A 19,458-nucleotide genomic window follows, 5' to 3' on the forward strand; every position below is an offset into this window, starting at 1 on the left:
CTGATGACAAATCATAGTGCAGAAGAATAGCAGCAAGGAATTGATGATCAGACTACAAGTATGACGAGAAAATATATACACGCTGGTTCACTATATACCAAGTCGCGTATACGAGCAGGTTCACTATATACCAAGTCGCGTATACGCAGGTTCGCTATATACCAAGTCGCGTGTACACGCAGGTTGGCTTCAGTAAAAGCGCGTGTATGTGGAAAACTTATCTTTGGTCTGTGGCGGTTATTCCTTGGAAGTTGTGCCTATGGTTTTGGACCATGGTGTCTCGACGGATGTGTTGATCCCTAGTTTTGAAGTTGATGGTATTGGATTTCTATGGTTTTGGCCCGTGGTATTGAGCAAGGCCTAAGGCTATATAAGGAGAAGAAGATCATTAGGCAAATGTATCTGAAAATTCTTGAATATCTGATGAAGTATTAGATCCAGTATGCAGGTTATGGGTTGATGATGCAATTGCTTGATCTGAGCTAAGGAGAGATCTCACCGGTTGATGGAGAACAAGACCTAAGGAGAGATCGGGATCAAATGGTTTGAAATGAACTATCTTTATATGGTTGATTATGCTTATTCTAGATCTGCATACTGACGCAAATAATATTCTACAAGTGTTATAGTATGATTGATGTCTGGTACAGCTGCAAAGTTATAAGAAATAATTTTAGATTTGTACGCGGGTTGGCTTTGGAAAAAGGGCGTATACATGCAGGTTGGGTTCATCCAAGTAGCGTGTAGACTGTAAAGCTTGATATTTGAAGTTGCAGATGGGTCTGATGGTTACTGAAGAGTTCTATGTCTGCTCTGTGCTCTGGTGACTGTGTTGTTGACAGAGTTTCAGTGTTTCAGTGCTTTAGTAATTGATGATGCAGGTTGTACTACAATGGTGATTGTCTTATGGATCCAGTATGAAAATGTATGAAACGTGGTCCCGGGTAGATCGTAGGCCGGCACCTACGTACTGGTAAACATATCAGCCAGTACAAGAGCAAAGGAGTTGTAGCTCCCTTCCAGGAGCCGCTGAAGAACGAGTAAAGGTTGGAGCATTCTGTAGGCAGGTACCTACGTACTAGTAAATGGATCGGCTAGTAAAAGAGCTATGAGGGTTGTAGCCTGCGTGCTGGTAAAGGACTGCACCAGTACATTGTAAAAGAAGTTTCTTATTAAAGAAGAAAGAGACAAATTGCAGCAGGTGGTTTTCACCCACATTGGGTTTCCACCTTATATCATGGTGTTCATGAGTGTGGCTTTTGTGTGATGATCTGTTCTGTTATACTGCACCTGTTTACTGTTAATATGGTTAATAATGTTCTGATGCATTTACTGAAGATAAGCTAACTGAATCATAAGATTTCTGGATATACGCTAGTTGCTTTAGACACAGTAGCGTGTACACGCGGGTTCACTTAACTGAAGTAGCGTATATGTTTCTGAGTATGAAATTCAAAAGTTTAATCTGATCTGATAATACTGATTCACCCCCCCCCCCCCCTCTCAGTATTATTTCCAACAATTGGTATCAGAGCAGGTCCTTTGGTAAAAGCTTGATCGCTTGAAGGAGATCCGTGGAACAATGGGAAAGAAGCTTAAGAAGAAAGCTCATAAGAAGAAGAAGACATCTCAGAAGGACTATGACAGTGGGAGAATCGATTGGGGATTAGGTATAAGAAGCTCTTCAGATTCAGAATTAGATTCAGAATCACTATCAGGTATGAATGTGTTATCCTCTGATGTTCCAGCTATATTTCCTTGTGAAAGAGATGGAAGTGATAGTGAAACTACTGAACTTGCTCTTATGGGTGAACAAGAAGGAAATGAGATAGAAGCAGAATTTAGAAGACTGAGAAGCAAAATTAGAGCTCAAGAAGATCTTTTGAACATAAAGGATAGTACTGCTAAGGCTCAACGAGAGTTATTCAAGGAGAAATATCAAAAGTTGCAGGTTGAAGCAACATCTCTAAGAAATGAAGTCAATGACAAGAACACAACCATCAAGAAACTCAAAGATAGATCCAGCTACTATGAAAATCTTGAAGCTACAATCCTCTCACTAAAGGGAGATCTTGAAGAATCAAGGAAGCAGAATGAAGATCTACATCAAGCAATTGAAAAACAAGAAAAAGAAGTCATCAGCTTAAAATCCCAGCTGGAATGTGCTTTCCGAGTTCGTCAAATGCAGCAGGATCTGAATGAAGAACAAGAAAAGGAGATTCTCAAACTAAGGGAGAAAATGGAAGAAGGAAGAAAAGCTGAAGAAAATTGGAAAAAGCAATCTCTTGAAAAGGAAGAACAGCTTTAGGTTGAGGTAAATATCTTGAAAGGTAAAATAGAAGAAAAGGATAAGCTGTTATGATTTCAAGATAGCTCTAAAGTCTTGGATGATATTCTTAGTAGTCAAAGGTCTCCTGCTATCAAGATTGGTCTTGGTTTTCATGAATCTGTTGAAGGTGAATCTAGTTCACAAGGTGAGGCAAGGAACTCTAAAGAGAAATCTAAAATGATCAACAAGGAGATGAAAGGTCAACCCCATCAACAATCAAGGAAAGAGACTCCTCAAAGAAAATCTTTTACTCCTCCTATGAATAATGTTGAATGTTATGTATGTCATAATCTTGGACATGTTGCAGCTAGATGTAGAAGAAGAAGGGTTCAAGACCATCATGCAGAAAGATCATCACACTCAAGGTACTTTAATGGATATTGCTTTGCTTGCAATATGTTTGGTCACAAAGCTGCTGATTGCTACAGAAGGAATATGAAACATGTAAGATGTTATGCATGTAACAAGCTTGGACATATAGCAAAGGAATGCAGGAACAAAGGATGGACATCACACCAAAAGGAGAAAACCTCATCACACTTGAAGATATGGAGGAAGAAGGAAGTACAGTCAGCACAATGTACTGAGACACAGCACAACACAGACATATCAGACTCAGGGGGAGCTGAAAGTATAAAACTTCAGCGTTCTGAAACTCATACGCAAGTTCCTTAAAGGGAAGTCGCGTACATATGCGAGTTAGACACTGCAAAGTCGCGTATATGTCAGTCTGAGGAAAAGCAGTGGGGACAGGATCAGAAAAAGGATCTGATATGATTCAGTCTATTATTTTCTCTATTGGTTACAGTCTGCTGAGGATGTGTGGAAATGTTTTGTTACTTGTATGATGTCTAGAAGTGTTTTGATCCTAACTTGAGGATAATGATGTTTTGATGCTTATTGCTAATATATGCATGATCAGATCTAACAGATGGCACTGGTTGAGGGGGAGCATATGCCTTTAGTAATTCATTGTTGGAATTATGGTTAATAATCCTTGGTGATGATTCTTATATGGCTAAATGATATATCTTACTATGATATGATGTTGTGAGTTGTCTATGATAAACTCTCATATGATTCTTGAAGTTACATAGTAGATGTTCAGATCCGATTTATGGTTGATCCTTTGATGATGCTTACATGGTGATCTTCATAAGGATAAGGAGAAGTACAAAGATTGAATACACATCTTCCTCACTTGATGATGAGTCCCTCATATACTGCTGTTGTCATATGCATAAAGATCATACAGTTATGATGCAGGCACTCTTGTGGATAAGGATTTTTGCTGTCGATGATATCAAGAAGTTTTGTCAAATGAGCTTGAGCTCATAGTGTTGATACATGGATGACTACTCAAAGTTGCTTTGTTGGAGACATGGGGATGAGTTCTTATCTATATGATGATAGGTTGATACTTACATATGATGATTGATGCAGATGTTCCCAAGTAATGATACTTGGATCATGTAGATCTTGACGTTGATGTAATGGCTATGGTGGTTTCACATGTAATGTGAATGATTTCATGATGATGTTTAAAAGGAGGAGTTGACATCTATGTTCAGACATACCTTGCTGCAGGACATTTATAGGTTGCTGATATGAAAATGGTTGTACGCGAGTTTCATAAGGCCTATCCATGTATATACGCTTGTTTATGTGGATGCAGACGCATATATGGAGTTTTGAAGGAAATCAGCAGGGACAGATGTTGGTTGCAGAAAGTCTGATATGGGTCCGACAAAGATCATCTGGCACAGGTTCAGGGGGAGCAGATAATCTTCCAATGATGCATTGTTGGAATTATCTTAAATCTTTTGGTTCTAGTTCACATTTGTTGTTGGTTTCAAGTGGAACAAAGGCGAAAGGAGAACAGAAGGATCTCTTGGTTGCTTATCTGAATGGTGATTATCAGATGCCACTGGTGACTTTCATAAGTCTTGGTGTAGTTCTTTCGTCTCTATGTCATATATCTCTTTTGTGGTATCTCTTTCATGGTGTCAAGGTCATGTAACGACCTATTTTGGTTTCCCCACTATGCCTGGGATGAATCATGTAATATAATTTGTTGTTTCTGATGTATCCCCTCTTGGTTGGGAGTATGGATGTATGTATTGAGTTTTTTGATGACAGGAAGGTCCCTTATGGTGTATAAGTCTTGGTTCTTTTGAAGAACATCTTTTGCAGATATTGCCTACAGTCAGTGGGAGCATGTTTCAGCACAGCCAAGCAGAGATATCAGCATGTACTCAGAGGGAGCACAACCCTTTGCCCTTGATGAAAAAGGGGGAGAATGGTTCTAAGGATCTTGGGGTTGACATCAAGTCCAAAGGGGGAGATTGTTGGCATTATGAGACAAGTGTTGGCCTTGATGGCAAATCACACTGATGACAAATCATAGTGCAGAAGGATAGCAACAAGGAATTGATGATCAGACTACAAGTATGAAGAGAAAATATATACACGCTGGTTCACTATATACCAAGTCACGTATACGAGCAGGTTCACTATATACCAAGTCGCGTATACGCAGGTTCGCTATATACCAAGTCGCGTGTACACGCAAGTTGGCTTCAGTAAAAGCGCGTGTATGTGGAAAACTTATCTTTGGTCCGTGGCGGTTATTCCTTGGAAGTTGTGCCTATGGTTTTGGACCATGGTGTCTCGACGGATGTGTTGATCCCTAGTTTTGAAGTTGATGGTATTGGATTTCTATGGTTTTGGCCCGTGGTATTGAGCAATGCCTAAGGCTATATAAGGAGAAGAAGATCATTAGGCAAATGTATCTGAAAAGTCTTGAATATCTGATGAAGTATTAGATCCAGTATGCAGGTTATGGGTTGATGATGCAATTGCTTGATCTGAGCTAAGGAGAGATCTCACCGGTTGATGGAGAACAAGATCTAAGGAGAGATCGGGATCAAATGGTTTGAAATGAACTATCTTTATATGGTTGATTATGCTTATTCTAGATCTGCATACTGACGCAAATAATATTCTACAAGTGTTATAGTATGATTGATGTCTGGTACAGCTGCAAAGTTATAAGAAATAATTTTAGATCTGTACGCGGGTTGGCTTTGGAAAAATGGCGTATACACGCAGGTTGGGTTCATCCAAGTAACGTGTACACTGTAAAGCTTGATATTTGAAGTTGCAAATGGGTCTGATGGTTACTGCAGAGTTCTGTGTCTGCTCTGTGCTCTGGTGACTGTGTTGTTGACAGAGTTTCAGTGTTTCAGTGCTTCAGTAATTGATGATGCAGGTTGTACTACAATGGTGATTGTCTTATGGATCCAGTATGAAAATGTATGAAACGTGGTCCCAGGTAGATCGTAGGTCGGCACCTACGTACTGGTAAACATATCAGCCAGTACAAGAGCAAAGAAGTTGTGGCTCCCTTCCAGGAGCAGCTGAAGAACGAGTAAAGGTTGGAGCATTTTGTAGGCAGGTACCTACGTACTAGTAAATGGATCGGCTAGTAAAAGAGCTATGAGGGTTGTAGCCCTCTGCAGGTTGTAGCCTGCGTGCTGGTAAAGGACTGCACCAGTACATTGTAAAAGAAGTTTCTTATTAAAGAAGAAAGAGACAAATTGCAGCAGGTGGTTTTCACCCACATTGGGTTTCCACCTTATATCATGGTGTTCATGTGTGTGGCTCTTGTGTGATGATTTGTTCTGTTATACTGCACCTGTTTACTGTTAATATGGTTAATAATGTTCTGATGCATTTACTAAAGATAAGCTAACTGAATCATAAGATTTCTGGATATACGCTAGTTGCTTTAGACACAGTAGCGTGTACACGCGGGTTCACTTAACTGAAGTAGCGTATATGTTTCTGAGTATGAAATTCAAAAGTTTTATCTGATCTAATAATATTGATTCACCCCCCCCCCCCCCCCTCTCAGTATTATTTCCAACAATTGTTATCAGAGCAGGTACTTTGGTAAAAGCTTGATCGCTTGAAGGAGATCCGTGGAACAATGGGAAAGAAGCTTAATAAGAAAGCTCATAAGAAGAAGAAGACATCTCAGAAGGACTATGACAGTGGGAGAATCGATTGGGGATTAGGTATATGAAGCTCTTTAGATTCAGAATCACTATCAGGTATGAATGTGTTATCCTCTGATGTTCCAGCTATATTTCCTTGTGAAAGAGATGGAAGTGGTAGTGAAACTATTGAACTTGCTCTTATGGGTGAACAAGAAGGAAATGAGATAGAAGCAGAATTTAGAAGATTGAGAAGCAAAATTAGAGCTCAAGAAGATCTTCTGAACATAAAGGATAGTACTGCTAAGGCTCAACGAGAGTTATTCAAGGAGAAATATCAAAAGTTGCAGGTTGAAGCAACATCTCTAAGAAATGAAGTCAATGACAAGAACACAACCATCAAGAAACTCAAAGATAGATCCAACTACTATGAAAATCTTGAAGCTACAATCGTCTCACTAAAGGGAGATCTTGAAGAATCAAGGAAGCAGAATGAAGATCTACATCAAGCAATTGAAAAACAAGAAAATGAAGTCATCAGCTTAAAATCCCAGCTGGAATGTGCTTTCCGAGTTCGTCAAATGCAGCTGGATCTGAATGAAGAACAAGAAAAGGAGATTCTCAAACTAAGGGAGAAAATGGAAGAAGGAAGAAAAGCTAAAGAAAATTGGAAAAAGAAATCTCTTGAAAAGGAAGAACAGCTTCAAGTTGAGGTAAATATCTTGAAAGGTAAAATAGAAGAAAAGGATAAGCTGTTACGATTTCAAGATAGCTCTAAAGTCTTGGATGATATTCTTAGTAGTCAAAGGTCTCCTGCTATCAAGACTAGTCTTGGTTTTCATGAATCTGTTGAAGGTGAATCTAGTTCACAAGGTGAGGCAAGGAACTCTAAAGAGAAATCTAAAATGATCAACAAGGAGATGAAAGGTCAACCCCATCAACAATCAAGGAAAGAGACTCCTCAAAGAAAATCTTTTACTCCTCCTATGAATAATGTTGAATGTTATGTATGTCATAATCTTGGACATGTTGCAGCTAGATGTAGAAGAAGAAGGGTTCAAGACCATCATGCAGAAAGATCATCACACTCAAGGTACTTTAATGGATATTGCTTTTCTTGCAATATGTTTGGTCACAAAACTGTTGATTGCTACAGAAGGAATATGAAACATGTAAGATGTTATGCATGTAACAAGCTTGGACATATAACAAAGGAATGCAGGAACAAAGGATGGACATCACACCAAAAGGAGAAAACCTCATCACACTTGAAGATATGGAGGAAGAAGGAAGTACAGTCAGCACAATGTACTGAGACACAGCACAGCACAAACATATCAGACTCAAGGGGAGCTGAAAGTATAAAACTTCAGCGTTCTGAATCTCATACGCAAGTTCCTTAAAGGGAAGTCGCGTACATATGCGAGTTAGACACTGCAAAGTCGCATATATGTCAGTCTGAGGAAAAGCAGTGGGGACAAGATCATAAAAAGGATCTGATATGATTCAGTCTATTATTTTCTCTATTGGTTACAGTCTGCTGAGGATGTGTGGAAATGTTTTGTTACTTGTATGATGTCTAGAAGTGTTTTGATCCTAACTTGAGGATGATGATGTTTTGATGCTTATTGCTAATATATGCATCATCAGATCTAACAGATGGCACTGGTTGAGGGGGAGCATATGCCTTTAGTAATTCATTGTTGGCATTATGGTTAATAATCCTTGGTGATGATTCTTATATGGCTAAATGATATATCTTGCTATGATATGATGTTGTGAGTTGTCTATGATAAAATCTCATATGATTCTTGAAGTTACATAGTAGATGTTCAGATCAGATTTATGGTTGATCCTTTGATGATGCTTACATGGTGATCTTCATAAGGATAAGGAGAAGTACAAAGCTTGAATACACATCTTCCTCACTTGATGATGAGTCACTCATATACTGTTGTTGTCATATGCATAAATATCATACAGTTATGATGCAGGCACTCTTGTGGATAAGGATTGTTGCTGTCGATGATATCAAGAAGTTTTGTCAAATGAGCTTGAGCTCATAGTGCTGATACATGGATGAATACTCAAAGTTGCTTTGTTGGAGACATGGTGATGAGTTCTTATCTATATGATGATAGGTTGATACTTACATATGATGATTGATGCAGATGTTCCCAAGTAATGATACTTGGATCATGTAGATCTTGACGTTGATGTAATGGCTATGGTGGTTTCACATGTAATGTGAATGATTTCATGATGATGTTTAAAAGGAGGAGTTGACATCTATGTTCAGACATACCTTGTTGTAGGACATTTACAGGTTTCTGATTTGAAAATGGTTGTACGCGAGTTTCATAAGGCCTATCCACATATATACGGTTGTTTATGTGGATGCAGATGCATATATGGAGTTTTGAAGGAAATCAGCAGGGACAGATGTTGGTTGCAGAAAGTCTGATATGGGTCCGACAGAGATCATCTGGCACAGGTTCAGGGGGAGTTGATAATCTTCCAATGATGCATTGTTGGCATTATCTTAAAGCTTTTGGTTCTAGTTCACATTTGTTGTTGGTTTCAAGTGGAACAAAGGCGAAAGGAGAACAGAAGGATCTCTTGGTTGCTGATCTGAATGGTGATTATCAGATGCTGCTGGTGACTTTCATAAGTCTTGGTGTAGTTCTTTCGTCTCTATGTCATATATCTCTTTTGTGGTATCTCTTTCATGGTGTCAAGGTCATTTAATGGCCTATTTTGGTTTCCCCACTATGCCTGGGATGAATGATGTAATATAATTTGTTGTTTCTGATGTATCCCCTCTTGGTTGGGAGTATGGATGTATGTATTGAGTCTTTTGGTGATAGGAAGGTCCCTTATGGTGTATAAGTCTTGGTTCTTTTGAAGAACATCTTTTGCAGATATTGCCTACAGTCAGGGGGAGCATGTTTCAGCACAGCCAAGCAGAGATATCAGCATGTACTCAGGGGGAGCACAGCCCTTTTCCCTTGATGACAAAGGGGGAGAATGGTTCTAAGGATCTTGGGGTTGCCATCAAGTCCAAAGGGGGAGATTGTTGGCATTATGAGACAAGTGTTGGCCTTGATGGCAAATCAAACTGATGACAAATCATAATGCAGAAGGATAGCAGCAAGGAATTGATGATCAGACTACAAGTATGGAGAGAAAATATATACATGTTGGTTCACTATATACCAAGTCGCGTATACGAGCAGGTTCACTATATACCAAGTCGCGTATACGCAGGTTCGCTATATACCAAGTCGCGTGTACACGCAGGTTGGCTTCAGTAAAAGCGTGTGTATGTCGAAAACTTATCTTTGGTCCGTGGCGGTTATTCCTTGGAAGTTGTGCCTATGGTTTTGGACCATGGTGTCTCGACGGACATGTTGATCCCTCGTTTTGAAGTTGATGGTATTGGATTTATATGGTTTTGGCCCATGGTATTGAGCAAGGCCTAAGGCTATATAAGGAGAAGAAGATCATTAGGCAAATGTATCTGAAAAGTCTTGAATATCTGATGAAGTATTAGATCCAGTATGCAGGTTATGGGTTGATGATGCAATTGCTTGATCTGAGCTAAGGAGAGATCTCACCAGTTGATGGAGAACAAGATCTAAGGAGAGATCGGGATCAAATGGTTTGAAATGAACTATGTTTATATGGTTGATTATGCTTATTCTAGATCTCCATACTGACGCAAATAATATTCTACAAGTGTTATAGTATGATTGATGTCTGGTATAGCTGCAAAGTTATAAGAAATAATTTTAGATCTGTACGCGGGTTGGATTTGGAAAAAGGGCGTATACACGCAGGTTGGGTTCATCCAAGTAGCGTGTACACTGTAAAGCTTGATATTTGAAGTTGCAGATGGGTCTGATGGTTACTGCAGAGTTCTGTGTCTGCTCTGTGCTCTGGTGACTGTGTTGTTGACAGAGTTTCAGTGTTTCAGTGCTTCAGTAATTGATGATGCAGGTTGTACTAAAATGGTGATTGTCTTATGGATCCAGTATGAAAATGTATGAAACGTGGTCCCAGGTAGATCGTAGGCCGGCACCTACGTACTGGTAAACATATCAGCCAGTACAAGAGAAAAGGAGTTGTAGCTCCCTTCCAGGAGTAGCTAAAGAACGAGTAAAGGTTGGAGCATTCTGTAGGCAGGTACCTACGTACTAGTAAATGGATCAGCTAGTAAAAGAGCTATGAGGGTTGTAGCCCTCTGCAGGTTGTAGCCTGCGTGCTGGTAAAGGACTGCACCAGTACATTGTAAAAGAAGTTTCTTATTAAAGAAGAAAGATACAAATTGCAGCAGGTGGTTTTTAGCCACATTGGGTTTCCACCTTATATCATGGTGTTCATGTCTATGGCTTTTGTGTGATGATCTGTTCTATTATACTGCACCTGTTTACTGTTAATATGGTTAATAATGTTCTGATGCATTTACTGAAGATAAGCTAACTGAATCATAAGATTTCTGGATATACGCTACTTGCTTTAGACACAGTAGCGTGTACACGCGGGTTCACTTAACTGAAGTAGCGTATATGTTTCTGAGTATGAAATTTAAAAGTTTTATCTGATCTGATAATACTGATTCACCCCCCCCTCTCAGTATTATTTCCAACAGAAGCTTTATGGGTTCATTTTGGAAAAAAAGCTTAGCCTTTGGCTTGAGAGCCAGGGTAAAAGAGCTAAAGGCGAGCTGGTTTTAGGAGACATCATTCAATCATCGACCACCTTGTCACCCTTAGGATCATCGCAGAGGAATGTTGCAATAGTAAAAATGATCTCTTATGTTGTTTTGTGGACTTTAGAAAAGATTTCAACAATGTCCCCTGAGATAAGCTCTCGGAGAGGCTTTAAGAGATCATGGTTCCTCCTGAATTGAGGATTCTTGTGATCCACCTCTACGAGACTATCATTGCCAAGCTTAACACCAAAAAAGGGTGGTCTAAAGATATTAAATGTAATATCAGGGTTAAGAAAGGTTGTCCCCTTTCCCCTACCCTTTTTGGTATTTACATCGATAAGCTAGAGGAGCGTCTGGAAATTGCAGGCTGCAAAAGCATCAAGCTCGCTAGTATTATCATTACTCGTCTCCTTTATGCTGATGGTATTTTTATTCTTGGAAGGAGCCATGATAACCTAGACAAGCAACTTAAGACTCTTCATGTCTACTATTCCAAGATGGGTATGACATTTAATATTGACAATACTAAAGTCATGATCATTAAATCCAAAAATATCACCCATGGTAGTTTCATCTATGATAACCATTGTCTTGAGTAGGTTTCTTCTTATAAATATTTGGGTATTGACTTTCCTCATAAGCTTAACTGGAATTATAACATCAAGAAAAGAATTATTTGAGGTTAGAAAGCTTATTATGAGCTTGAAAACAATTGTAAGTCAGCTGATCTTTACATTCGGAGTAAAAAAAGGTTCCTCTTACGACTCTCTTCGCCCCTATTATCTTATATGGATGTGAAGTTTGCGGGTGCAGTATATCTAGGAAGTCATGGAGAAAGATTAAGATTATCCAAAAGCATTTTATAGCATATAACCTCAAGATCAAAGGAAATACTCCCTATCCTATCCTCTTGATTGAAGTTGGCCTATACCCCATTGAAAGTGTGGCTATGTTTAGATATTTGTTGTATAAGAAGAAGCTTCACAATATGGAATCCGAGAGGCTCCCAAAAAATTATTAAACTTTAGTCAAAACCCCCACCTATGCCTCAAACACGAGTCGCATTTGGATGCTCAATCTTGGCTCAACCTTTGGGGGATTAAGGAGGAGATGATCATGGGAAGTGTTAGCCTTAGAGGCGTTTGGCCCAAAAATGGACCCAAAACACTACAAAGTCTCCAAAGTTTTCTTAAACTCATGCCAAAGGATCCAAGTATGCCCAAAAATTCTTCAAAATCCTCTTAAGGATCATTCAAAGTCAAAACCATCACATGCCAAAAGCCCTTGGAAGGGAGAAAATACACTATGGGGAGGCAAAAACACATTAAAACAATCAAAAAGCCAAGTATCGCAGGCTTGAGCATAGCAATGCACAACAACCATTAAATCTGGCCAATCAACGACCCAAATCTAAGCGGCAAATCGCAAATCGGAAAGCAGAGAGGACTTAAGGTTCAGTGGAGGACACCCTCGATCAGCGATCTCCGATGATCGGATCAGCGGGAACATATGCCATGATATATGGAAGACCCTTGGTATGAGCGACATGTGATGGCAATTGATCGCATCACTATATCGCATCGGTGATCACCATGGAGCAGGGCCTTTGCATATATGTGCGTGATGCAATAAGACCTGGACCCGATGGGTTTCGAGACCAAAATATATATAGTTTCAAGTCTACAAAAACCCATTTTTTAATATTTTTCGTATATTTTTGTTGTTTAAATGAAATACAAAGGAAGCCTAGGCTAGTGCGATTGTGATGAAGCCCAGACCCGAAAGGGTTCGAGAATGAAAATGTATAATTTTTCATGTCCACTAGAAACATTTTTTAATGATTTTCAATGTTTTAATGCATTTTTGAAACACAAAAGAAGTCATGAAACTGGTAGGATTTCGGGCGGGTCATGGGTGCTAAATGGTTTTGGTTGGGCTCTGCCCGATGCCATACATTGGCTGCCACATGTCCAGGATGAGGAGAGAGAAATCCACCCTCATCGGGCATTAACTCCCGTACAAAAGAGGCACCCAAAATGGATCACCACCGTTGGATCTAGAACTCCCATATCAATGGTGGAGGTATAATATCACCACAAAGGTAGACCCAATAGGAATATATGCCATGTTTAAGGACTTTTGAAGTCCGAAAGGAACAACTTGGTGGGATTTTTATAGTGTTGCTATGTTTTTCTGTGTTTAACAGAAAAATAGTCACTCTAAATATTTAAAAGTTAATAGGGGCCAGAATAGCCATTCCAATGCAGAACAGAGACCGGAAAGGGAAACAACAGTGCCCGGCACGATGTAGCCATAACAAACAGAAGTGATCATGGAGTGGAAAACACAGTTCACCCAAACAAACAAAATGATCATGGAGTATCTCTGGCACGAGAGAGATCCCTGGTAGCACAACCAAGAGATTATAATGTGGTTATTCTTCTGTTGGAAGAAGAAACCCCCAAGCCTATGCATGCCTAGTCATGGCATCAGGTTGTTAAAAAAACAGAAGGATAGATTAAGGCACTCCGAGCCTCTGAGAGCTCAGGAGCATTGTAAAAGGCCTATAAAAGGCTGGAAACTAAAGGTAACAAAGGTTCAACCCCTGGAGACTATTGAGACTTTGCTACTCAAGCTTCTCATCTGCATTCATTAGTAATACAATCTTCTTTTGTTGTTATATGTTCAATTTCCATTTCTCTTCTGTTATAAGCTTTCACTTGGATATTTTATTCATGTTTCTTCTGTATCTAATGCCAGATAACTATCATCTTATCTCTACATTGAAAAATTAGATTTGCAAGCTTCTTTACTGCCTGTAGCTAGCCATTAATATGTGTTATTATATATGCATCTATCAGTACAGTCAGTATTCTCATTTTTTGCCTGTAGCTAGCCATTCATATGTGTTTATATATATGCATCTGCTGGTATGGTCAGTATTCCCCATCCATTCATTGAATCTACAAACTATTGAGAATTAGTGGTCTAAAGCCTTGTAAGCTGAGGGTGTTTATGCATGTCTTGAGTAAAAACATAGTTGAAATGGTTATCTGGCTTGATCCAAACCATCATCCATTCCAATAGTTCTGAGAACAATATTGAAGATTATATATTACTAGGCATCTCCGAGTTGCAACCTAGGAGAGTTTCCTGGAGTGATAACGAGGAGCAAGGACAATATCAAAGATACTCTTACCTCCAGTTTTAAGGACAAGATGTGGGGTGCTAAGGAGCTAGAGGGTAAAAGGAAGCTAAGGTACTATAAGGATGTGATCAAAACCACCCTTGATAACTAGCATTATCTCTCTATGTTGACTAGCACTAAGAAGAAAATAAACATCGCTAGGATTAGAATTAACTCCTAACACTCCCTGGGACGATATAATTTGTCAGATTTGTGATATTAAGAAGGTGGAAGATGAAAAGCACTTCCTTTTAGAATGCTTGGCTCTTGCCCACATCCGCTCTCAATTCCCTATCATCAGCCACACCTGCAATCTTCTTAAATTATTAAGCGAGCCCAACTATAGCGATCTTGCAATGCTTCTTTCTTTGCTCCATGATCAAAGAAATACTATTTTGAAGAATGACAACTAGACTCTTCTTGAGGTCTGATAGACCACATTGGTCTTAGTGAACATTAATAATCATCATCATCATATTAATAATTTATAATTAAATCATATAAATAATAATTAATTTAACTTTATCTAATTAAAACAATAATTTATATTTATATTATATAAAAAATAATAAAATTGTTAAAAAAAACTTAACTTTAATAGTTAGATGAAAAAATTCATTTGCGTATATATGTGGATTCAATTCTCTTGATACTTTATAATTGACTTGTTTATAAAATAAATATTAATATAATATATAAAAAAACAAACTTTGATTTTTTTTAATATATCTATTGAAAAATCAATTTAAAAACAAATAAACGTTTTAAAAGTAATTTTAATAATAAAAATACACATTAATCTCATGCATGCACATGCGCACACACCCACACACACGCGCGTGCACGTGCACACACATACACACACACCAAATGTTTTTTTTACAACAAAGATGAAAATATTTTAATTTTATTTTTTATCAGTTTTGAATCTCTCCTTAATCAATTCAAATATAAAATATTTTAGATCTTCTTGTTTTGTTACTTACTATTATTATACTTCTTTTAACCCATAACCTTTTTATTATAATAGTATTTTAAACAGCTTATAACCATTATAATTTGAAATTAGTAAGTATTTAAACTTTATCTATATGCTTATAATATTAAAAAAAATGTCATATTAAATGAATTTATATATGTTATATCTTCTTATTTTATTTCATATATCTTCTTATGTATTTCACCTATTATTCGTAGCTTCAATTTTCCTTTTAGATTCATTCTCATATGTGTTGTTTTCCTCTTTGAATTACTATGAATGTATAATTAAAAGTTTTCCTTGCATACTTTTTTTCCAACTAGAAAGAGTATTTGTGCTTTTTTGGCCAAACTACACCGTTCAACAATTGTTGGGCTTATATAGCTAAAGTTCGACCCTAGATAAATTAAAATATAAATGCTTTGCTTATAAATCATACATTCTTTCTCAAGCCTCAAGGGATAGCTCAATTGGACGAGTTCCTTTGGTAAGTACCTTGCCAATCAGGAGGTCATGGGGTCAAATCTCCTCGACGCCCTTGGGGTTAGGCCCTGCTAGTTTGGTTGGTGGGTAGATCCCTTTGGGTCGATCTACCTAGATTTTGCTGTGGATGTAGCAACCACTTAGTGTTTGTGAACCATATTGAAAAAAAAAGCATACCTTCCTTCTCTATAATGGATCTATGATGATCTACTTATCAGTTATCCACGGAAACATAAAATTTGGGCATTCTATAGGCCACATACTAAATATTCTCATCTTCTTGAACATTGTACAACATCAATCAACCACTCTTACGCTATGGGAAATCCCTCTATAGGTGATTCTCCCCATAAATATAACATTTAGGGGATCATCCTCAATAAACCTTGGCCTCTTCCCCTACAACTTGCGTAGCTCAACTTTTATTAGCAAAATTTAACTTGTGATGGGTATCACCTATATTTGTGGTGGTAAAATTTCTCATCTTCTCTCTAGGACACTATCTCTTGATTCCTTACCAATTTCCTCTGAATCTAAGACTGTTTATAGCTTTCTAATTGACCTTAAACTCTAGCCTGCACCTAGACTGCTTGTAAAAATGCTTTAAGTTACAAATTTCATCCTCCAATGTATGTGGCTCATCAAACTCAATTCAATATTTTAATTTATATGGCAACCCACTAAGAAATATTTGGACTTTTTCTCTTTCCTCCTTGAGGTAAGGCACATATCATAGCAACTCCAGGAATTTGGTGGTATACTTCTCATCTGACATTTTCCCCAATTTTGAGTTCATAAAAATCCTTGGAATTGTTGTCAAAATAACTCTCAGATAGGTATTTTCTAATAAAATATTCCTCAAAGTTATTCCAAGATGGATCTTCGTCGTTGATATTCTTCACATTCTCCAAATCCTCCCACTAGATGTTTGCCTTTCCTTTCATGAATAAAGTGGCTTCTTTACTTCACCATTAGAGGTAGGAGGCTTAGCCTTCCTGGATTCTTTTAGAATATGCACATTTCCCACTTTTCTTCCATCATGATGATGCCTCCTGGTAGTAGCAAAAAAATGTTTCCCATTAGTGCTTGTGCTTCTCTCTAAAGTACTTAATGGAGTATCTCTCTTATCATGTCTTAACTTGCTAGTCAGTGCCTTTTTATGGATCTACTTCTGTTTTCTCTATTAGTCCTTTCTTCTTATTTTCCTTGTCCTAATGAAATCTACATCACCATATAGCTAGCTCCCAACTCATGCTACTTTTTCCTTTGTAAGTCTAAAATACTTTACAATATGACTTCTATTAATCCCTATGCCCTGACCAACCTCCCAATATCATCTTTACAAGTCCTTATTTCAACCCCTAAGATTCTTAATGTATCCATCCAATCAGGAGATCCTACCTCTCCTCCCTTCTCAAATGATTCCTCTTCATGTTCATGTTATGACATGTCAGTTCTATATTGTACCATTTTTATGTTCATGCCTTGTTCTCTTATTTCTCTTTTAGTGTCTTCTTAATGTGATGGCATACACACACATAGATATTATATTAACAAATCTCAAATTCATAATATAAGTCATCATCTTGGCTTGTTATTGTGAATTTTCTTGACCTGAAATTATACAACAATGCAAAAAAATATAGATATAACCATACACACAAAGATGCAGTAGAAATAAAACTTCATTTCATTAATATCAAAGAACTGAAATATGTTTACATACAGAATGGAAATAAACTAGCTCGGGCAATTGTAGCTTATCTCTTGGAAGAGATGTGGCAACTACATGCCTCTGAACTATGTTACAATGAGGCTCGAATGTCTATTTATTATTGAGAAGTAATTGGAAGCCCTAAGCATCCAAAAACATAACCCTAGGAGATGAAGCAACAAAATTGTGGGCCCCATTGGGGTAATTTCATACTTTAACTTCCCAAGGTCATAATTTTGACATACAATCTTCTTTTGACATGCACAAAACCTCGTTAGAAATATCTATCTGGGGACTACAAATTTCAATTGCAAGTTTCAACTAAGTATTTGTGTTTTACTATTTTCCAAGAAAACCTCGTTTAGGGCCTCAAAACGGCTTCAGAAGTGCAGGACCGAAAAAATGCCAAAATAATAAAAATAGTGTAAACTTTAAAATAGGAACTATAAACTCAAAATGGGAACTCTGGCCAAAAACCCCAAAAAAACATGAAAAACAGTGCTAAAAACGAAAAGTGTGTATACTGAAATGATGTTTTTTTTTGGTCAATTTTCAACATTTTTAAAAAATGCCAGTAAAATAGAATTTTTATGTGCAAAAAAACCACTGCTTTTGAAGAAAAAAACACACTAATGTTTTTTCTAGAATAACATTTTTCTTTCCTAAGTATAATTTCAACACATTTTGGTAATTACAATAAAGATAAAATAATGGGATCTAAAACACATTAAAATTCTATTAATTTTCATCCATGTTGTTAAACACATAATAACATGGCACTAAAGATCGCTAAAATTCTAATTGTTTTCAACCATAACATTAAAGATACAAAAAAAACAGGAAAGTTTTCAACCATAAAATTAAAAAACCATGACATTGTGAACAAATTACATGACAAGATTAATCAAATTTTCATTATTTGTAGATTGAATGAAACATACATTATATCTCTAATTTTTTGTTGCATTGTAGATACTCTAAACAATAAAAATCATCATAATTAAAACATATAATCCAACAACATAAAAATGACTCATAACTTCTGATTTAACACCATATGGAAATCAACATTTTTATTTCAAGATACAATGCAAACATCAATTATATAAACTGTTTTAGACAATTATTCAAAATCACTCATATTTTCTTGCACACCATCAAAATTCACATCTTCAAATGAATGACTGGATGCAAACGAAGATGTTCCATATTCTTCTCTTTCATCAACTAGTGCCCATCTGAGTCCACATGCATGCCCACAATTTCAGGTTTCAAAATTCTTCTGGATCTACGACTAGTTTTAGCAGACTCCCATCTCGACACTATTCCTTTTGGTAACAACCTTTTCAAAATCTCTATCTTCTTGAAGCAAAGAGTTCCTCTCTTTGTTAAATTGATTTCATAAACAAGTATGTCAACATCCTCCAATTTTAAGAGGTCTGTGTGGCGATGATTTATATTTGTACCCTTTCTTTCTCTCTTTGCACCAATGTTTTTATCAACTACCATATCTCACTTATACACACCATTGAATGGATGTGTATTTGTGGCATACAAATGTACTTCAACACCTATAACATCTTCATTTTCTGTAATAAGCTTTATAACCTTAGCAACCCAGAATGGATAGTCATTGGGATCTCCATTTGTTAGCACTGCAATCATGCAACCCTCCTTAATATCCTGTACTGAACCCCTGTAAAGGTCTTCCAAGGCTTCACATTGTGCATGAGATCTTCTAGAACCAATAGACACATCTTTTTTATCTGCCTGTGAAGAATTAATAATACCTTGAGATTGTTGTTGTTCAACAATATTTCTTTCCTCATGTTCATTTGACACATTTTGTGGCCAAATAAATCGATTTTTCAAAGGTATATCTTCATTTGTTGCTCTTGAAATGATATCACTTTTATTATTGAAAAAGGACTCCCACCAAACTAAATCGGCAATATCAAAGTACTCATATGTATATCTAATACATTTTTTAATTTCTTCTAGACAATTAGAATAATTCATATCTCTATTCTGTCTAAGTCCATTATGAACTTCAA

The sequence above is a fragment of the Pinus tabuliformis genome, chromosome Q (genome assembly GCF_031772625.1).
Source record: "Pinus tabuliformis cultivar Carrire ecotype Pingquan chromosome Q, CPIR1, whole genome shotgun sequence".
Classification (NCBI taxonomy): Eukaryota; Viridiplantae; Streptophyta; class Pinopsida; order Pinales; family Pinaceae; genus Pinus; species Pinus tabuliformis.